The sequence below is a fragment of the Sinohyriopsis cumingii genome, chromosome 14, assembly GCF_028554795.1.
Source record: "Sinohyriopsis cumingii isolate HCF-2022 chromosome 14, ASM2855479v2, whole genome shotgun sequence".
Classification (NCBI taxonomy): Eukaryota; Metazoa; Mollusca; class Bivalvia; order Unionida; family Unionidae; genus Sinohyriopsis; species Sinohyriopsis cumingii.
This window is the reverse complement of record NC_142974.1, coordinates 124619198-124637876: the sequence shown is the minus strand read 5'-3', so window position 1 is coordinate 124637876 and position 18679 is coordinate 124619198. Positions and strand designations below refer to the sequence as shown.

General features: G+C 37.2%; 1 protein-coding gene across 1 annotated transcript in view; it reads right to left on the bottom strand.

Annotated features, from left to right (window-relative positions):
* LOC149784772 (uncharacterized) overlaps positions 1-18679 on the bottom strand; it is a 160573-nt gene that overhangs the window by 38447 nt on the left and 103447 nt on the right. The window lies entirely within an intron of this gene.

Below are 18679 nucleotides of genomic sequence, written 5' to 3'. Positions count from 1 at the left end.
TGAAATGAAAACACGTGAACAAAATAAATATATATGCTTTCAAAAGATTCGAACTTTAATTTCGAATTTATGCTGCCTGTCGTAGCGATCATAAGCCTCAACATTTTTCCAGCAAAGTAATAACTTTCACAGTACAATAATCTCTCTTGCACCCCACCCCTACCACACATAATTCCCGTCACAATAATACACCCCAGTCTGTCTCACAAGTATTCAAATCACTGTAGAAAATGAAACAATCGATCAGCTTCCATTGCTTTTATTTAAGTTTCGTGCTGACTTCATTTCATGAAGGTGCTTTGTTTTTATTGAAGATTCTAGTTAGCTTGCTTTGATGAAGGGTTATTGAAGTCACCGCTAAATGCTAACTTTCGAGGACCAAACAAATGCGGGTTTTGTTATTGCAGCAGTAACATTAAATGATTCTAAATTTTATAGTAGAGCATTGAGTGAGATCGATTTTTTTCTTTTTCGACACCAGTTATGTAGACATCACCAAGAAGGTCTTGCATGCCCGAACAACAGGTACCTTTATCTATATGACTCTGACCAATGTCTGACTTGAGTTTCTTGCAAACTGGTTGAGCATCCTTACCAGCAGAATAGGCAGACACACATAACTGCTCAGTTAGCTGTGGTAAAGGTGGCAGTTCTGACTGCCAACTATCACCCACGGATGAGTGATCAGTGTCATGTTCAGCCTTCACTCTAACAATGATTTCTGATGTATTCTGCAAAATTTTGGTAAAGATTTCAGTCCTTCATGCATCACTGAGGAAAGGTGAGGCTTTAAAACGTGGATCCAAGGCAGCAGCAATAGTGAGAGTTTTTTCTTGATGAGTGTATCTGTCCTTAAGATCATCATCCAAAGCCCTGTTCATCTGAGCTATTACTAGATAGTCATCATCGCTATGTTGGAAAATGCTGTCAATAAGTTTGCGATGAAGAGGCATGATAACAAAAATGGTTGGAACTGACTCAGCACAAAGAGTGGTCGTCACCACTTTAAGAGGTTTTAGACAAACCATTACCTCATCTGCCAGACAAATGTCATCATCTGCCAATGTGTTCAAATGTTTCTCATTTAATTTAGCAAGATCTTTGGACCTCAAAACGGCAATTACTGCACACTGCATTTCAAGAAACCTTGAAATCATGTCATAAGTACTGTTCCATCTAGTGGGCACGTCAGCTATAAGCTTATCATCCGGTAGACCCTGCAATTCAGCCTGGCTTCTCAGTTTAGCTGATGCAGTTGTACTTCGCAGCAGGGAGGGCGAATCCTACAAAATTTAGAAGGTTCCAAATGTCAAAATAAACCCTCAAAAAAAAAGGTTTCAATCGGAAATAACGTCGACTACGTTTCAAGAGGAATTCTCGGAGGGAGAAACCTCCTTGGGAGGTCCTTCTCAGCTAGTCCAAATATGGTTTCTGGTTGAAAAACCCATTAATGGCGCTTCGATTTACCAAATGAACCAATTCGTTTTCGTTGCCCTCCCTGCTGCTATGAATTAACAAATTTTATCAAGACCAACTCGATACCATGTTCGAGGATCATGTAAATTTATTGTTATAAATCCGTGTGGGGTTATTTTAGCACGACTAAAGAAATTTTTTAATTTATTTATGTCCATATCGCCGCTACACCAGGTCTGATGAATATTTCGTAACGTGTGAGTATCAACTCCGTTAAAGACAGTAATAATATTATAGTTATCTCTGATCACTTTAGGAATTTGTGTATATCGCTGGGTTACATAAATTACATCTGTGTTTTTGTGTCTACCTCTGGAAAATATTCTGGCAGGATTTGATTGCTTATCCAACATCACGTCATCGTAAACAACTAAATTGTTAATTGACCCATCAATATCATCAATACTTGGCGCTTCATTGATGTCAGCTATAAATTCAACAACATCGCCTCCGCTTAACGATTTTGCGCTTTCATTATAATCTTTTAACACTTCATAGCATCGTTGATCATCTACAGATGGTGCTACCAAATACAGCTTATCCCATTTCATCCACTTCATTATTAAATTAAGTAACAACTGCGTCTTACCACTCCCAGATGGACCAATGATAATCATTCGAATAGAATTTGGTAGCGCTGCGTGATGCTTAACTGGTTCTCGTCGTATTGTAGCAGAAAAGTCAGTTATTTCCATTAGATATAATATAAAATAATATGGATTTATATTGTGTGAAATGCAGGGCGCGTACACCAACAAGTGATCTAACAACCATTACAACAAAAAATAATAGGTCTGCGGTTACGGGCAAGTGTGAATGATGCGGTACAAAAAAATTTAAATTTGTTTCCACTGGCAAGTCAGGTGAAAAACCAAAACCAAAGTCAAAACCAAAGTCAAAACCAAAATCAAAGCCAAAGCCAAAGTCAAGTAAAAAAAAAAAAGCAACACGGAGGTGATATTGCAGCAAAATTAACAAAACTACCCGGTACTCCGTGGGCTAAATACCCAGGAGAAAAACACCTCCCAGGATATAATTACTGCGGTCCTGGAACCCGACTTGATGACCAATATCAACCAAAATCAGATGAGTATCCGATAAACGCTATTGATAAGGCGTGTCATGCTCATGATGTAGCTTATAAAAGTAAAGATCTGCAGCATAGACATCTTGCGGATGTGAAATTAATTCACGCGCTAAATTCCATCACTGACAAATCTCTCAATGAAAAATTAGCTAGTTGGTTAATAAAATCCGCAATGAAAGGTAAATTAGCGTTAGGTGCTGGTAATTAATTTTAACGGAGTCGATTTATTATTCCCCAAAAGGATACTGGAGGGGTAGTGCAGCAATTAGTAAACTCGCTGAAGCAGCAAAAGTTACGCGCGATACTGCTAAAAATTGGTTATCCAAACAGGCAATATGGCAAATTTACTAATCACCGCCTAAACAAATTCACTTTGCACACTTTGATGTTAGTGTTCCTAATGAAGTTCATCAGGCTGATATATTATTTCTGCCACATGATACCATTAAAATCCGAAGATGTCAAATAACATATAAATACGCGTTAACTGTAATTGATGTTGCAAGTAGATACAAAGATGCGGAACCCTTAACGACTAAAACAGCATCTCAAGTAGCCAATGCTTTTGAATGAATTTATCAACGAGGTGGTCTACGATGGCCACAGTTGTTACAAGTTGATCCTGGCAAAGAATTTCAGGGTGTAGTATCATCGCTGATGAAGCAACATAACGTCAACATCAGACGAGGACATACTGCGATTCATCGTGATCAGGCAATTGTTGTGTGATTTAATCGAACTCTTGCTGAGCGGTTATTTGGATATCAATATGCGAAGGAATTCATTCAGGACAAGAGATCATGCGAATGGGTCGCAAGATTACCAAATGTGATAGCTGCATTAAATAATGAAATTACTCGAACAACCAACATGAAACCTATTAACACAATTACCAAAAACATATACCACAACGACGTGATTTTTCAACACAGCCGATACTGGGTGATGTTACTGTGAGATATTTATATGAACCAGGTGAATTTGAAGGTGGTAAAAAGAGCGACTGATCCTATCTGGAGCATCACTACACCCAAGATATCTAACATAACTAGACCTACTGGTAGACCAGCAATCTACAGACTGGATTCAACTGCTCCTCAACGTGGATTCACACGTGAACAACTACAAGTAATTCCCGAGGACACACAATTACCACACAAATCACTTAACTAGCACCCCAACGTCGATTACATTTAAGACAGGTCAGCATCACATTCTCTCATGCATGACCAAGACGATTATCTTTTCTATCTACGGTGAATTGTCTTGTATTATTATTCAAATACTGCCACAACTTTATACAATTACAGCTTGCACAATGATTATTATTCTGCTGTTGTTTCAGTGTCACGATAAATTCAACATGAAGGTCAAATTCTCGATTATTTTTTTTGTCACTCTGTTTGTAACCACTTAATTTTTTTCTTATTATATCACTGTTGTTTTCATTATTACTTTCATCAGCCATTGACTCATCCAAAACAATCCTTCTCAGTTCAGATATTCTTCTGACTCTGGATACAGCTAAGTAAACTTAGTTTGACCACTCGATACGATCATCAATAATCCAAACAACTGTATCAGAGATAGTCAGTCCTTGAGATGAATGAATCGTCATTGCGTATCCTAGCGTCCATGGGGATTTGTCAGCGCGCAGTGCATCTTCAACAACATTGATATCAACTGCAACAACATCATTTAATACGAGATTTTGTTTATCTGACTGTCCTGGTATATCAATGTCGATATTCTGTAACCGCGTATCAGCTGGTCTATAACACAATGGCACTGGCAGTGTTGGAAATTTTTTCTTGTGTAATTGAAATAACTGTTGTTGAAGTGTATCTCTGACTATCTTCCTACTTGCCACTATCAATTCTCTTGGTCTCCACTTTTTCCAAAAGTCGCTAATTGAAGTTTCTAAAATCACCTTGCGCATTATTTCACATTGAATTTTATTCGGTTGTAGTCTGATTAATTTCTTAAACTTGTTTAATTCTGCATCAAGCGCTCTATAATCATCAGCCACTTCTTCGAAGTGGTCAACAAAATCTTTTAACCACAAATGTGGGGGTGGTCCAACAAATGGAGGTGGCTGACCGTGATCGCCGCACATTATCACAGCTGTATTTTTTGTTCATAACCAATCCTGAAATATTTTTAATGTTTCTAACGGTACCGTACATATTTCATCCCAAATTATAATGCTCGAAATATATTTCTCTCCCATTCGATCAGGAGTCCATGCGTCGCCCTTGTATCTGAAAAAGCTGTGATAAGTGCATGAGTTAACCCCTCGTTGTTTCATCTCTCGCGTGAGTCTATGTGTAGGTGTTAACACTATCATATCCGAATTCCGAAATAATTCAATGGCTCGAGTCGTCTTACCAGACCCTCCTGGCCCATTGAGATAAACAGTCTTGTGTCTGGACACTGGATCGTACACAGATGGTGCACTCGACATTTCTGATAATTCTGATTTATGATAACTATCTTTAATCTCAACATCTGCGGACTCACAATAATCATACACCATTTCTTCTTTCATTCTCCACGAACCCCATGATTCATCATCAGTTGTAAAACGAGTTACCGAATTCAGGTATTTCTTGTTGATGTAAAATGAGTCCGTTGCAGCTCTAACTGCAGTGTCAGGGAATCTATTTATCATCGATAGCAAATTTATAGAAACATAAACTAGCATCGAAGATCTTAAATGAGTATACTGAGGTGACTCACCATCAGTATAACTTACAACCGTACCCAGTCGAGTTCCATCAGATAAATAAGTTTTTTCTCGACTTACAAATTTACCTCTCGCAGTTGCATCAGCGACCACAAATTTATACTCGACGGGATCCATAATCAGGCTTTTATAATGTCATTTATGATCATATGCACCACCCTGAGTAAACTTACCAATTATTCTTCTACCGAGATCTTTCGCGTTTCTTTTCTCTTCGAGGTTGGCTATTAATGTATCGTAATCATCACTTTCGCAATCAACCAGTTCAGATGTTGGTAACCAAACTTCAGTCTGTGCCCGATATGATATAATTACCTCACTGACTGTCAACGATACCAGTATTTTACAATCAAGCATATATCGTAACAACACTAGTGGTGCCCAAAGTTTTTCACTAAAATGCCGACCAAACCAAGCATAACAAATAACATGATGACCTTTAGCCATTTCGAATGACACTACACAAGCAAATCCTGTTAGGTCAAAATCGGGTAATGGTCCATTAATGGCCATCCGCGTCATCGAGTTTGTGGGGTGTCCAAATCTTTTAAAGTATCCAGAGCATTCTCCCATCCCGAGAAAGCTTCCTGGATAACACGCAACCATATCAACTGATATCATTTCCTTGTAATTATACTTGGTATTCCACAATCCGCCGTGTCCGTATTCGCAACAATTTAATTGTATATCTTCAATAAACTCACTTCGTGTTGGCTTCCACGAATTTTTTTCTCTGGCAACATGGGCTACAACTGATGGAATAGTGAAACAATTAGTTAGTAATCGGTCAGTATCTTTGGAATATCTCTGAGCAAGTTTTCTCATTGCTTCATGTAGAGATTCTTTACGGTATATTTCACCGTTAACGCGTACAAACTGATCATATATTTCATTATCTGAACTCTAAAATAACCACACTGACACAGGATCGTTTTCACCTATCTGTTTAATAAAATCAAACATGACTCTCTCAGAGTTCCTTTCTTAGGAATTTTCCGAAGACAGGTAAAATCTTACAGTTCGATTTCGTGGAAATATTGTGAATGCACTGGCTCAAGCGTGAGCGTTATGATCAATGATATTTATTGGAGCTCCGTTCCGATTATATTTTGATTTTTTATAATACCTCCCCTGTTATCGTTACTACGGTTATGGGGAATCTTAATGCTTTTTCTAACTCGGCAACATCGTTTATTGTAGCTCCTGTATCCTTAACCGATTCAGCCCATTTGTTTATTTTTCACGTCGTAAAGCCGTTAGACAGTTTCCGCGCATCGCATTTGTGAAATGTTCTGTTACTCGTTCAGCTACACGATTCAGCTTTGAAAATTTCATTGGAGCAAGATCATTAATGTTGGGTTTTTTATCGGATAAATTCCGTAAATGACCGCGGTCACAGGATACGCTCGAGCGTAATATGGTTTATCAATCCCAGTCAGCGTTCCTGGTTTGGAATCTTTACTTAACAGAGCAGTTTTTCCATTTGCAAGGACAGGGTTACGTTTGTCACGGATAATCCATTTATCGGAATCCGCCTGCACAATAAACTTTATTCTGGAAAAATATTTCTGATTGAGGCAATTGATGATCGTTTTCGTTCGTGCATCACTCATTGTAGCGTCCTTGACATCGTCGTTGTGTATAATTTTGAATGTAGACCACACATGAGATGCTCCATCATTACGAAATTCTTCTTTGGCATCTCTGATAATATCAAACAGGCCAGTCAGGGTTTGCCTCCGCGAATCAGGGGTTAGTTTTTTGTTTTACCTACATCAATCGGACCTACATCAGACCTACCTTAATCTCATGAGTTATTTTCACTTGTATCGATCTAATCTGCATCTGTTTCACTTGTATCAATCTGACCTGCAGAGTTAAATAATATTTCCTTAAGCCGATCAAATTTAATGGAGGAATGCGCGTAATTTAAAATCTGGTCTCTGTCACATGTGATCACACAAATACGTTTTTGCCGCAGTTCATCTAACTGTCCCTGCGTTAATAAAAAGTCTTCATTGCCGAATACATCAATAACTAAATCAACTGTGCTGACCGGGGACTGCATAAACACCTCTTTGATGTAGTTTTCAAGTGCTTGCTTGTCGTGTATAAAAACCTTCACGTGCCGGTATATATATAATACTCGTTTGATTAAGTAGAAATCAAGGTCTGTCAGGAAAAAATAAATTTCTTTGCAGGTATATTTTTTTTACTGAATTCGCATGATTTTGACTAGTAGACCCCATCAGAATTAGCAAAATCAGACGATTTTCATGATTTTGACAGGCATATTACCCTTCAGAAGTAGCAAATCGGACGATTTTCATGATTTTGACAGGCATATTACCCTTCAGAATTAACAAATCGGACGATGTGCACAAAATATATATAAATAAAATATTTTTAGTGTTGCTCGTGCAGAAAAATAAAATTATTATACTAGCTTGTGAATTTCAGACAATTTTTATGATTTTGTCAGGCATATTACCCTTCCGAATTAGCAAATCGGACGATTTTTATGATTTTGTCAGGCATATTTACCTTCCGAATTAGCAAATCGGACGATTTTCATGATTTTGACAGGCATATTACCCTTCAGAATTGAGAAATTTGACAGTTTTTCAGTAAAAAATAAATTTCTTATAATTCTGAGCGACAGTAAAAAACAATATCCAAGCTGACTGTCAGGATTATTTTTTGAATGTGATTTTTAGGATTGAATACTTTACGATTTCACAAGTAGATTAATATGTAGCGCTTCATTTCTTAAATCCAGAAGGTGACCAGATTGGTCTGTTAGTTTGAAATTTATTATTGATAACAGTGGATTATAACACTGCAAATAAACCTGATTGATCGGCTCTTGCACAATCAGATATCCAGGTGGGTCTTTCGGGGTGAATGAATAAAGAACAAATCCTTGCTGGGCTTGATTTGATACTGTCGTGTCTGTGCTTTAGCTGCCATCGATTACATCACACACAAGATTGACCGCGACCACATTAGTTACATTTACAATTTCCGGGGATACATGTCGGCCTGTCCCTTCCGATTCATTGTTGTGCCGGAGAATAGTTGCCGGCGGTAATGTTTTTTTGTACTGTGCGAGTATGTCATCAAAGAACTCATCAATGACATCATTGACTGATTTTTTGAGTCTGTTTGGTGGAATATACCCTGGAAATTTAAATGTTGAAATATCATCTACGTGTATTTTATACCTATTTGCAAACCCTACTCTGACAGAACCATCTTTGGCATTTAATACACTTTGAATAAGTCGTAGGTTAACCAATTCCATGTCATGTGCAATTTGATTTAATATTTCTATGCGTTTGATAACTGAGGTTTTTAACGATAAATCAAAAATATGTTCTTGAAAACTCTGCCGTAATTCATTTAACATGTCCTTATATCTTTTATTAAGGGTATCGAAATGTCCCAAAATATCAGCTTGATCCAGTGAAGTCCAAACCCCATTGTTTTCAAAAAACCAAAACCCATTACGATATTCACTTAGATTTGTTAGATCTCGCACACGAGAAAGGATTATGGTGAAGACATCATCGTGATATGATTTATTGTCCGTGACATAATCAGACTTTTTCGGTTCAGGTGGTATCGGTGGCTCTCGGGTGGAATTTTAGGCCATCCTAACACTGTTCTGATCGAACTCTGATATATATCTATGGCGTAGTCTGGGGTGCTTATTTCGATTGCAGAAGACAGGGTTGGTTCATGAACAGTTATTTCTATCTGTGATTCTTTTTCTGTGATATTTTTTATTCGACGTTGTAATTCCTCATTGATTTCTTCGATTTGATAAGACCCGGTTGGTATCCCAATGACGTTCCAGTCGGGTGTACCATCGGGTCGGTTTTTATGTGCAAACACAAACGAATTATTCGCTGGTAATCCACCAAACGATTTTGATCTGATATTGGGCCAACTGTGGTATACTCGTAATTGTGCTAGTGTGATTTCTTTAACGGGAATTGCAGTTGGAAAATTAATACTAAATTCAGGGTTAGTCGAACTTACCGTTATCATTGAAATTCTCTTGGGGCTTGTATTTTCGACTATCTGTTGAAGTAATTCCGTCATTATCTATCTTTGTTGTTTTGAAATGGCTGGTGCAGTCTTCGTATATCTTAACCATTAACGCGAATTCGGAATCTGATATTGTTGTATCGTCGATGCTTGATGATATCAGCGACGATAATTTTGAGTATGCGGCTGTTGCTGTGTTTATTTGTATGATATAATAGTGCAATTTTGTGCTCGTGCACGAGGATATTTTTTTCGCGATTATATTAAAAACCCCTGTGATTGCAGCTGATGAAGAAACGCATATCGTTACTGCGATTGTTACTGGTGTTAGCGCTGATAATACTACTCCGGTGGATACAACTAACGCGTTTACCGAGTAAACTAACGCATCCAGGATGACTGCTCGTCGTTTATATCTTTTTACCTTTAGGTTGTATTTGTCGATGAGGGTTTTTAACTCTGTCAGTCGCGCACTTGATCATATCTATATTGTTGCGCATCTAATGTTGTTGTTGATGCTGTCAGGGTCATTTATTATCTTATGCAGTAACCAATTGAGGTGTTTCAGCTACGAATTCCAAACACCACCAGTAAGATATTGAGTTTGATGTCTTATCGGCTGCTTCTAGTATAAATTCCTCTTCGGTTCCCTTGTTTAATGAGATAGTAACAACCCCGGAAAACTTGTCGGTGGAATGCCTCCAAAAATATGTTGTGAAAATCTCAAATTTTGCAGCACCGAACACAGACAGTCTATACACACCAGTAACTGTTGCGGTATATTTGATATTTTTATTTTATTTAGACTATGCTGCAAATTCAGATGATACCGTGTATACTATGTTGGTGAAATGCCCAGGAGTAACTCCAGGTGGAATTTTAATCGAACTGGTTTTGTTAACAATTTCAGGAATCCCACCTATGATATCTTGCTGTGTTTGTTTGATCGTGTCAATGTTGGTTTTGATATCAGAAAGATTTATGTCAACGGTGAGCGGATCACCAAAGAATTCTTTTGCGGTTTCATTAAATTTTTTGAAAGTTTTTACGAGGTCTTGAAAACGCGTTTACATGAACTTCGTATTCGGCCCGCAGTGTGGATAATTTATTGTCTACATTGTCAACATATAGTTTGTTTGCAGCATCCTTGTCGGATGTTGGATCCGCTAACACCAGTATTTTATTTTCGTTCATGTTGAGTTCATTGTGTCACCAGTATTTTTTAAGCGATTAGTCACACTTGCTGCGATTTGATCTCTGATGGTTGTAAACGATATACTTGAGTCTCTGATTTTCCGCTGTCAGTAAACACAGGGATGTTATCCGGGGTAGCTCCAAGAACCCTGCGAACTATGTCATTCCATTTGATATTGCTGGTTTTTAGCTTGCCATATCGGTCCTGAAAAATAACAACCTCATCTGGGTCTATCCCGGATAACGTTAAAAGATTGTCAATTTCATCTTTGGTCGCATATTTTGATAAATCTACATCACCGCGTTTTTTTTATCTTTGCTTCGATGAGAGATCTTCCGTAAATATCTACCATTATTCTCTTACGGATTGTTTAAATCGACCAGCGGTATACTCGTGCACGACTTTGTGAGGCGGTTTGGTTGATTTTGATATCGCGTCAAACACATTTAATACTTCACGGCCACATATTGGTGGATCGGTTAGTGTTTGTGTTGGTAGCGTTGAATACCAGACTGAAATGGCGGTGTTTTGCACATATTTGATGAATTCAACTGGTGATGCTAACCCATGCAAATCGAAATAGATAATTCCACGTGGATCGATCGCGTAAGCAACCCAGTGAGTTCCTGGACCATCAATGTTATCGAGATTAATGATTCCAGTTTCTGGATTATTCGGTTGTTGCGGTAACTGATCTCGCATAAAAACACATTTGAAATTTTTTATTTTAAGATGTTTAGCAGCATCGAGTAAATCAAATTTTTTGACATCGGTGTGTGCAATACTTGTGTCAAAACCATTTTGGGTACCATGAGGGCGGAGTTCCTGGAAGTCTTAGACCCCGTCCTTTTTTTGTATCCTTTTCAAGTTGCTTTCTTTAATGCCATTCCGGCAGCTGTTCCAACAGCCCCTAACGTGGCTACTTTTGCGACAGCTGGGGCATCAGCAGCTATTAATGCTGGTATTGCTGCGAGAAGTGGAAATATACCACCAGTTTTAACCATATCCTTGACAGCTTTTGGAGCGAAATCAAGTTGAACTCCGGTTTTTGCTTGCTTTGCTTTACTGAAATGTTTTAGTTGGGTTTTATTCAACGATAACTTGTTTGGACCACCGCTAGCGATTTGATCATTTTTAGTGTTATCGTTGCCCCACACGCACTCGCGTTTTTCGATTGTAATTTCTTTATCTGACCAGAAGTCAAAGTGACATTAACGTGACTATATGACATTTTTATAATAAGCGCGATTAATCTAATTGTCTACATATTTTCCACTGGTGCATCAACGATTCTCATTCGGCCACTAATACCTTCAAGTAACATTGCCTTGTTACTGAGTATGACCGCGATTGCTCTGTAACCAAGGTCGAGACCAACAGCTGGCGGGTTATTAATATGAGCTTGGAAGTGTATATCAAAGACAGATTGCTTTGATAAATCAAGATGCTCCAGCGGAAAGTAATAAATCGGATACAGATTTGTAAAATCAAGCTGTGATATTTGCGTCACAGTATTTATATTCGTGTTACGCGCCAAAAACGTCAACGAACGATTATACGCGCGCGCCACATGATTATTGTCAAAATTTAATGATATATCTTTGGTTTTTGTTGTCCGTTTATTCTCAAAAAAACATCAGTAACGCCAAGTTTCTCAAATATCATATGGGATTGTGTCTGGTTATTAAATCGGGTTTTATCTTGAAGCACAATAAAAATATGTCATGGCGCAGAAACACCTTGCTGTGATGCTATATACCAAGTAAATAAACCTCTGATGGAACTTTGGATGGAGTCTGTAGTCACTGTTAACCACGATAGCAATGATTTGCCACCTTGATTCATAAAAGAGAGTAATCGCGGTTCTTCCGTGATCGACGGAGTTAATACCGGCATCCAAAGTGAAAGTTTTGTTATATCTACTCTGCCAGCATTAAGATTATCATCAACACCATCTCCTCGCCAAATCGCATCATTATCCCTTTCTTTTCTGTTAAGCACAACTGTGTGTCTAGCTCCAAAGATGACCCTTCTAAAATCTCTGCAAAATCCAAAGATAGGAGTTAATGGAATCGCACACGAAAAACTCCTGCTGAGTCCTGAGAACATTGCTCGGCGTGTTGCAAATCCTAAATTGTAAGTCCCGGAAATGCTTTTTATAACATCAAATGCACCAGCTTGTTAGCTTCATACTCAGGACCATCAGCAACTGGCTGTGGGTCAGATGCAGTATCTCATGGTGTTCACAACTTAATATATTGAATATGGTCAGCGTGGTTGGTAATATCTTTAGCAAATATCATCGATGGCCTGGATGATCTTGTAAAATCGTCAGAACATCTTGCTAGACCAATTATTGTTGTAGCAACATCAACATCACTTTGAATCGACTCGATATTTTTTCCATCAATCATGTAGGTGGCGCTATTAAACAATGCCATGATCCAGTTGTTGACAAAACCAACTCGGTCATTAGCATCGTAGTTAGTACCATCCGCCTTTATACGTTTACCTTCTACTTCAATAAAAGCCTCATGGGGTAGAAAATATCTACTTGTATCATGAACTTGAAGTTCGATATGCCCCCGTTGATCTGGTTTGACTGCATCATAGGAATAAAATTGATAATCACGAACTGAGTTATCTTGCTTGACCGGCTCATCTATGTTAAATGCTGGGTCGGATATGCGTTTGAACATTTTATACTATTGCGTATTTTTCCAAATGGTGATAATCGTCGTCGCACACAAAGTCCACTTCCTGCTATCAAATTGGCTGTTATATTTCTTTGTGCGTCAGATTCCTGATTTATCAACGCTGCTAGTCTCTGATTTGCAGCTTGATTTATCACCTTACTGACATATGACCATGTTAAGCTATTTACTACTGTTTAATCGCTATAATCATCAACGAGTTCATCAACGAGTTCTCGGTAAATACTAGCATCCATGACACTACCTTGAAACAATCGCCGACAGATATCAGCTGCTTCATTAATTATTTCTGGTGAGTTATTCTCAGCGCGTTTTCCTCCTATAAGAACTTCTAACCACGAAACGTCATTGAAGATATTATCAGGACAGGGAATAAAACCACTTCCCAAACCACTGCCAGTAGCACCGGTGTTAGGCTCACTTCTTGATCGTCTTTTTTCGACCTTTTGCATAAATGATAAGTAATTGGGATCGGTTAGGTCAACAGGTGATTCTTCAGAGGTAAAATATACTGCAGCAGGCCACTGCTCACGTGTTACATTTCCAAGATATTCAGGTCTTAAATAAGTCGTATGATTATATCTCGCAGCAATATCGATTAAATGCTTCTTTGAATCCCCTTGAAGATTTTTTTATAGGGGTCTCTTCAAACATCTCTGCAGGATCCAATGGTAATCCGGACCAGAGTTGAGATTGTTGTTGTTCTATTTGCTGCTGAGGCGAAGGAAGATATAAAGGAGGATCATCTTGGTCTTCTTCAGGTGTAGGAGAAAGCTCATGGTGCGGAACAACAATAACAGACTTTTTTTACTCTCTTCCTCTTCTTTTTTCTTTCGTTCTCGCATTTCTTGTTGCCGTTCCTTCTTTTCTGCCAGCGCTATTCGTCGCTGTTTTCGTTTCTCTTCTACTACTTTTAGCCTTTGTTCTTTCTCTTCTTCTTGTCGTTCTTTTTGATTCCTATTATAATTCGTTATCCCCTGCGAGCAAATGTTATAATCAATACTATTCTTGTCTATTTGTTCATCACCTCCTCGATTTATTTTATACAACCAATCAGTCCACGTTTTTTTATCTACTTTAATATGTTCGGGTTTTAAAATATCACCTCTGGTATTAAATCTTTCGACAGCAAACTCAATAAATTTGCTTATACCCCGGTGGGTTTTTGTTTTATAAGTTTGAATTTCTTTTAGACTCGCTTCAGTAAATTTCTCCCTAAAATCAACTCCCTTTCTTCCTTTTTTTGGTTTTCCAACAGCACCTTCAGGTTAAGGCTGGACCGCAGCCATTTTTTCAGCAGTTTCTTTTAATACCTGAATAAGACTTTCTTGTTTCTCACCTGGTTCCTTTTTAGGTCCCCTAATAGCAGTTAAAGCATCTCCAGTAACCGCGGTAATAGGTTTAAACAACTGTTCCGTTTCCGCTGTGTACTCAACTTGTGCTTCCTGCCGCGATTGCACATTTTTTTTTGGAACTCCTCTTTTACAGGGATATATTTTTTAAGTGCTTCTTCTCGCTCTATAGCTAGTGTAGCTGTGTAAGATTCCGAATGCACCATTATTTGGTATAGCAATTTTTAATTCATAGCAGCAGGGAGGCCAACGACAACCAATTGGTTCATTTGGCAAATCGAAGCGCCATTAATGGGTTTCTCAACCAGAAACCATATTTGGACTAACTCAGGAGGACCTCCCAAGGAGGTTTCTCCCTCCTAGAATTCCTCTTGAAACGTAGTGGACGTTATTTCCGATTGAAACCTTTTTATTTTGAGGGTTTATTTTGACATTTGGAACCTTCTAAATTTTGTAGGATTCGCCCTCCCTGCTGCTACTTTGGTGGACGAACCCAACTATTCGATGAATCCTGCTGAGGAGAAGTTCAATGTGACACTTTTGTGCAGCTAAATTAATTGTATGTGCATAACACTTGATGTGCAAGTTGCATCCTAAAAGAGCCCCTGCCTTGTCCATGTTTGATGCATTATCTGATACAATAGGTGGTATGGGGATAGACTGTATTTCCCATTCTTTGAGGGCCTCATGAATCACAGTAGCTATATTCTCACTTGTATGTCTTTCATACATGGGCTGAGTTTAAAGAACATCGTTTATCAGCTTCCAATTTTAACGAATGTGAGTTGACGTGATTGTCAGATATGATTCAGTTGACCTCGACGTCCAACTATCTGTTGTCAATGAAACCTTCTCAGCATTTCGTAGGCCTTCTGTTACCAGTGCCTTGACTTGAGCATATTTTTGAGGAATGATCACCTCTGCAAAAACTGCTTTCTACCAGGAACATTATATGAGGGGTCAAGTGTATGTAAGAGGTCTCTAAACTCTGACGAATCTTCTATCCGGTATGGATGCATGTCCTTTATTATAAATCTGCACACCTTGTCAGTTATATGCAAAGCATGAGAAGAATGTAAGAGGTATTTCATACCAATGAGCCCTGGCAATGTCCTCTGGATTGGCTTTAACGTATTAACTTTAGAAAGATTGGAAGTATCTTCACATGACGAGCTCGCATTAGCAGGGATCGATGACCTATAGTCTGTCATCTTGTAATTACCACATTTCCCGGGATGGTGTTTGTTCATGTGGTACACTAGATTTGTAGTTCTGCCAGAAAACTTAACTTGTCAATCAGAAACTATTACAAGTAGTGAGATATGGTTAATATTAATTTACAATAACAATAAAGTTCGTTTCCTTCTTCTTTTCAAAATTTACATCAATATCGCACAATATTCAATATAAGAAAGTTATATCATGATTATTGTTTCGTCAGTTTAATACAAAAATATACCGGTATTTGATATTATCATGCACCCGTTATATACATATATATATATATATATATATATATATATATATATATATATATATATATATATATATATATATATATCCAAAAATCTATTGGTAGGTGATTTTATTGTTCAGTAAATTATGTCAGTGGGTCCTGAAAGGTCTCAATCACATGTTAGGGTGGCTACCCAATTTCAACGCTGCCTTTGCCTGGTCCCATGGAACAGCCCTCATAACATTTGCAGCTGTAGCTGTGATAACAGTCTAACATCTATCTGATAAACGTAAATTAAACTTCTAAAACTTTTATTTATAGAATTTTGTTATATCTGTATTCATTTATGAAGTCTGTGTTAACCTTGTACATTTGTTACTATTGGAATGTGTATATTTTGTAATTGCAGGGCCATAATGTAAGCCATATGCAAGTTAATTGTGTCACCCTGAATAAATAAAGGATATTATTTTAAATAATAATAATGATAATAATAATAATAATAATAATAATAATAATAATAATTGTAATATTATTATAATTATTATAAACCAAAATACAATGACTTGTAATTGCCCCATGCCTTCAAAGGAACCAATATTTCAATTATCTTTAAAAGCATCATGCATTATCTATAAGAACTGCACAAACTGATAATGGATTATCCAAAGAACTACACATGAAGATCCAATCAACTTATTTTATCAATATCATTTGCAAAGCAAAATAATAGGCATCCCTGTGACTTTTAAGACATTACTCTCAAACGTTATTGGTTGTATTGACTAGAATTTTTTCTTCATGTACAAGAAAGGTTTGACCCCGTTGATCATACATCTCTCATACGTAGATACATTTATCTACAAAAAGCCATTTCCAATATTAGCTAACAAACCCATACTATTTATTCAAACATCCCTGAATGATAATGTTTTAGTTCCACTCTCTTTCTCACTTATATAACTAATATTCCATTAAGTAATACATTCACAAATACAGATTTGTTAGCAAATGACATATGTAGCTGATATTCCATTAAGCACTAAATTCACAATCACAGATATGTTCGCTAATGATGCAACATTGAAACACCAATGCACATTATGCTACTGTTATATTTACCCACATATCCACATTGCCAGCCTGTGAAACAAACCCACCTGGACAGAGGTGAAAAGGCAGTGATCAGTAAAGGTAAGTACTTTAGACCCCTCAGCCAATCGTGGCTCCAACTGTGAGAATAGTTATCATACATTCACAAAATTCGATCATATAAAACATTCAACTATAATAAGTCCTTTAGTGTTGGCAATACTATTATCAACTTTCACGCTGATCGATTAAAAAATAACTTCAAAAGATAACTTGAATCTACAAAATTATGTCTCACAATGCCTTGAGATAGCCCCCACAGGCTGAATGGTCTAAATTGCTTGCCTTTACCAATCGCTGACATGTCTGTCTGTGTGGGTTCGAGTCTTAAGTTTGGAAAATATAGTTTTGCGAGAAAATGTCCAGTAGCTTCTGGTGGGTTGATTGTTCTTACTGGGCATCCACAGATTATACTGGTCAACATGTATAGCATATCTTGTGCTGAAAAATGGTGTCACACCCAAAAACAACAACAAAAATACATTTAGATACAAAGCACAAAGATAACAACATTAATAAAAATGTTGACATCAGTTATTCTGCATGCAATAGTGCATCATTATTAGTAGTAGTTGTAGTATAATGACTTTCTCTATGCCATAAATTTTCAAAGATTACAGGTATCTTCAAATAGAGAAATGTAGTATTCAAAATAAGCACATATCAAGATTCAGTCTAGAGTCCAGGTGAGTGTGCTCACTTTTTTAAACCTGACTTTCTATTTCATAAGGTAGAATCACTTAATCACTATTTAGAAAAAAATATCACCTACGCCAAATATAACTCATCAAATTAACATAACTGGTTATCTGAAATGTTAATGGTTGTTTGACTAGGATTGTTTTACTCAACTACAAAAACACTCTAACGTTTAGAAAAGCATATTAAACTTGTAAAACAAAATAAGATATTATAACTCGGTAAAACAATATTGCTTATGTGAAGCAACTCACCAATTTAACAACTTTGGCTACATAAATCGCTAATGGTCCTTTGACTAGAATTGTTTTTCTCAATACATGAAAGCCTTTGACCCAGCTGATCATACATATCCCTGTCAAAAACTGTTACACTATTATTTTTTTTAATCTGGTTTGGATCATGCTAACATAAAAATCTGAACAAAAACCCATTTCCAACATTAGCTAACAAACCCATACTATTAATTAAAATATCCCTCAAGGCTATGTTTTTGATCCAGTCTCTTTTATATTTATGTAACTGATCTTTCATTAAGTAATACAGTCAGCAATACATATCTGTTAGCTAATGGATTATGTAAATGATCTTCCATTAAGTAATACAGTCAGCAATATATATATATCTGTTAGCTAATGGATTATGTAACTGATCTTCCATTAAGTAATAAAGTCAGCAATACATATCTGTTAGCTAATGGATTATGTAACTGATCTTCCATTAAGTAACACAGTCAGCAATACATATAT